The sequence below is a fragment of the Brassica rapa genome, chromosome A06 (assembly GCF_000309985.2).
Source record: "Brassica rapa cultivar Chiifu-401-42 chromosome A06, CAAS_Brap_v3.01, whole genome shotgun sequence".
NCBI lineage: Eukaryota > Viridiplantae > Streptophyta > Magnoliopsida > Brassicales > Brassicaceae > Brassica > Brassica rapa.
In genome coordinates, this window is record NC_024800.2 from 14,775,534 (window position 1) to 14,780,124 (window position 4,591).

The 4,591-nt window shown below is 41.9% G+C and overlaps 1 non-coding gene across 1 annotated transcript; it reads left to right on the plus strand.

The window, feature by feature from the left end:
• Positions 1 to 1,782: 1,782 nt before the first annotated feature.
• LOC117126389 lies at positions 1,783 to 1,889 on the plus strand. Its single transcript, XR_004448957.1, has one exon. It is a non-coding gene; the product is annotated as a small nucleolar RNA R71 (small nucleolar RNA).
• Positions 1,890 to 4,591: the final 2,702 nt, after the last annotated feature.

Here is a 4,591-nt window from a genome sequence, read left to right on the forward strand (position 1 = left end):
GCCTGTTCCAAAACAAGCTCCACAATCAGACATGTTCAGCTTCAGAACTCTGCTCAGCAACCCTTTCACAGCAGCGTCTCCTTTCTCCTTCAGCTCATGTGTGAGAATGGCTCTGACTTTAGAGAACGGTTTGGAGGTACCCTTGCACTTTACCTCATACTCAATGGAGTTCTCATCACACTTGAGAGGTATCAAAGTCATTGTAGGATCTCCCTTGACCCTTTTCTTCTGGACTTTTGTTTCACCCTTGAATTCCCTCTGAATTTAGTAGGATCAGTGCTAGGATCTTCATCAGAAAACAGCCTGCTCTCACCCTTATCACCATGCTCTTTCTCTGGAACAACCTTCAGCTTTTCTACATCAAACACTGAGATGCAAGAGGCGTGTGATGAGGAAGATCTGGTGGGTACAGCCTTGTAGAAAACTTTCTTGTTGATGTTGGAGAAGCAGACTCTCTTGTTGGGCATATCGATGGTTGCTCCAACAGTAGCCATGAATGTCCTTCCAAATATCAAAGGCATCTCATGATCCTTGTTCATCTCAACAACTTGAAACTCAGCAGGAACAATGCATTCCCCTACTTGAACATTAAGGCTGCGGATGGTTCCATATGGGACTGCTCTGGAAGAGTTTGCAAAAGTCAGGGCCAGCTGAGAACGCTCAACATTAGCAATACCCAAATCGTCTACAATAGCCTTTGAGATGAGATTCACACAAGAACCAGAGTCACAAAGAGCGTCCTTGAAGGTTGTTCCTGCGATGGAACATGGGAAAACAAACTTTCCAGGATCATCAACCTTAGGCAATACCTTCAGTGCTGGTGTAGACAGTGCTTTGGTATAGAGGACCTTGATCTCCTCTTGAGTCTCTCTACAATGTTTAAAGAACTGGAGCAATGGACGAATCTGCAGAGCATCTTCGAATGCAAGTTCTTTAGGAAGCCTTCTCACCATCTTGCTAAAACCTATCAGCTGCTCTTCACTAATGGGATCCATCAGATGTCTAGGTGGAATTGGATAGGGAACTTTGGGAACATAGACTCGAGATGGTGGAGTCTCAGCAGGTTCGCTAGGAGCAATCACTCCAGAGCTAGCAGACTGCTCTGTGTTCTCTTCTGCGACTAGAATAGTCTCAGCAAACGGCTGCTCTACCGGATTACAGTGCTCAGTCCTAAGATTTTTATCAGTTCTTCCAGGGAGCGTCTCTTGTTGCCTCTTGACACTCTCAGCTGTTTGAGCAAGCTGAACATCGATCTTTCTTATATGGATCGCAAGATTGTCATACTTGTTATTCAACTCAGTGAACATGTTGCCCATCCTGGTATCCATTTCTATGGTTACCTGATTCAACGCCTTGGCCTGAACCTGCTGACCCTGCAACAATTGTTGCATCATCATACCCAGACCCTTCAGCTCATCTGGTTGACTGTTCCCGTTAGCTGGAACAGCTTGCTGATTGCTCTGCGATTGTCGCTTGTTCTGGTTCTGAATATGCCCAGCCGTAGCTTGCTCCATGCTGAAGACGTGCCCTTGGTTGTTTTTCAGTAGCTGATCAACCTTGGGAGTCAGCTCATCTATTTTCTGGGCGTCAGAACTGTTCCCTTTCATGGAGCAATCACTCTCCTCTTTCTTATTAGCTGAGCTAGCAGCCATGTTCTCAATCAGCTTAAATGCTCCAGCAGTGGTTTGAGTCATGAAATCTCCATTGCTCGCATAGTTTAGAGCACCTTGGTATTTCCAGTCCATTCCATCATAGAAAATGTCCAGGAGATAATCATCATCAAATCCATGGTGAGGACATTCTCTGCGATAGTCATTAAAGCGCTCCCATGCGTCGCAGAAAGGCTCATCAGTGAGCTGTTTGAAGGAAGTGATCTTGTTCCTCAATGCAGCTGTTCTCGCCTTAGAGTAGAAATAACTGAGGAACGCTGATCGGACCTGTTCCCATGAAGTGAGAGAGCCGGTAGGGAGAGAGTTCAACCATCGTGCAGCTTTTCCATCAAGAGAGAATGGGAATAACATGCACCTGATGTAATCTGGTGGAACACCATTAGCGCGAGTGAAACTACAGACTTTTTCGAAGCTCTCAATATGCTCCATTGGAATTTCTGTAGAGAGACCAGAGAACATTTTTCTCTGTACTAGACCGATCAAAGCAGGCTTGATCTCGAAGTCCTGCCTGGTACAGGGTGGAGGAACAATGGCAGAGCGCGTAGTAGGGATGTTGCAAGGAAGGTTTCTCTGCCCGATTGGAACAGTCTGCACCTGTTGTTCCTGCCGCGCAAGAGCAGCCTGTTCAGCAGCATCCTGCTGAGCTTGGATGGTCTGCTGCATTTGTTGCATCTGCTGCTGCATGAGTGCCATAGCCGCAGCGAGATCATCCTGATTGGCGTGATCATCCACAGTGGTGTCAGTTTGCCTTGGATGTTGACGATTTGTTCTTTCTAACCTTGCTAGCTCCTGGTTGGTAAATGTAACTAACTCTCCTTGTGCGTTTCTCCGAGTATGTCTACTGGTCATGCACCTGGAAAATTAGCTGCAACAAAAAGGATAAAGCAAGTTAGAGGTCTTAGACTAAATAAATAACCGAAAAATAAAGGTAAAAAGATGGTCCCCGGCAACGGCGCCAATTTGATATTACGTGTATACGCACACCAAATAACCTAATGTGCACACTACCACAATCGAATGGTATGTCGATGTAGCACTTTAGGATCGAATCCACAGAGACCAACTATTACACTTTATCTTTATGGGATCAATATCAAGCTAAAACAATATGGGGGTTTTAAAGTTGAGGAATCGTAACAAACAAGTAATAGATTGAATTAAAGTTTTCAGATGATTAAAAATGCTAGCCTAGGGTAGTTTGATCGGGTGTTAAACAAGTGTGAGCCAAACAATTATTCAAGTTTAATTAAGAGCAAGTCTAGAACTCGGATCACTCAAGTAGAACAGCCCATTGTCGTGGAACTGCCCCATATGCTGATCGATCTTGATACCTAAACTCTCGTTTGGATCAAGATGCGACAGCAAGCAATAGAGATCAAGTCCGATAGGTTCACCAAACACCCTAATATCTACTTTCGCTGATTAGGGATGCTAGGCTCATTCATAACAGATCTAGCAACCTATTACACGGTTAATGAACAGGTTAAACCTAGGATCTAACATTAAGCGGCCAGATTAATGCAAGCATTAAGAACAGTTATGAATGAAGACAATCAATGGTTTCACTTATCTATGTTTAACTCACGGATCTAACACCCGAACACCCTAGACTAAGCAAATTGACTACTCAGCCATGAACAGAGAAAACATAGAGATCAATTCTGAATAAGACTTCATGTAAATAAAAGAGATAGAAAGAGGGTTCAGGATAATCTTCTCTATGGTGAGAGAGATGGAGCATTCTCCCTTTACAATCCAAAAGCACAAAAGTCTCCAATGGTTTTTCTTCTGTCTAGAATAGCGTAGAATGATAAAGAGAAACAGAAAATATGATATATCAAAGCCACAGGCGGCTGGGAGAGAAAATAGGGATAATTAGGGCAAATCCCGTAATGATTGTAGTTTCCTAAAAAATCTCTGCCGCTGGAACACTCACTCGGAACAGTCACTCGGGTTGCTCCGCTATCCGGAACAGTCATCAAGACTGTTCTGCGTGAAAATCACCAAATTGCATTGTTTCCTGCCTCTTTTGTTCCAGCTGATCCATCTCCCATCCAATGCAACTCCAGACCTGTAATGACTCCAAAAGGACTAGGAAGACTCGATAAAGACTTGAAAACCAATTTAAAAGCATATATACAAGATGTATAAAACACCATATATCAATAAGTAACTTCAAGATATGTAAAACTCATATTTAAAAAATATGTTCTCTCCCTTAGTTTTACTAAATTTGACTAAGTTTTTCAACGCAAACTTATAAAAAATATGATATGCTTTGACTAGTTACTATTGTTTGTTTCCATCTCTTAAGTATTATTGTTATAGACAATAATGATGACTATTGTTATGAGTTGGAAGAAGGGTTAAATGCTTCTTAAAATGTTGTATCAATATGAAGCTACCAACATTCTTGTTTATTAAGATGAAAAAAAGGACATTGGAGTTTATTATTGCATATGAGAGATCCAAAGATAAGAAAAAGGCTACTGAAGTCTATTATTTCATTGATTTGTAAATGTGTAAGCACATTGTTAGCACATTTAATACATCTTGGAAAACATTATTACTGATTTTACAAAAAATTCACAACTAAAAGAGTATACATGCAATTCACAAAACATACCACAAACAAAACTATTATAGATCATTCATCTACAAAGACAAGCTTGGATTCCACTTTGAGTAGACAAGACCAAACGACTTTTAAGAAGTCCAGACGACTTCCAGACGACTTCCAGGAAGTTCAGACGACTTTGTCAGAAGACTTTTAGGAAGTTCAGATGACTTCCAGACGACTTTACAGGAAGTCCAGACGACTTTTAGGAAGTCCAGACGACTTCCAGACAACTTCCAAACGACTAACAGATAAGTCGTCCCAGAAGTCTTCCAGATCTGAAAAACCTGCATATTAAATCCAG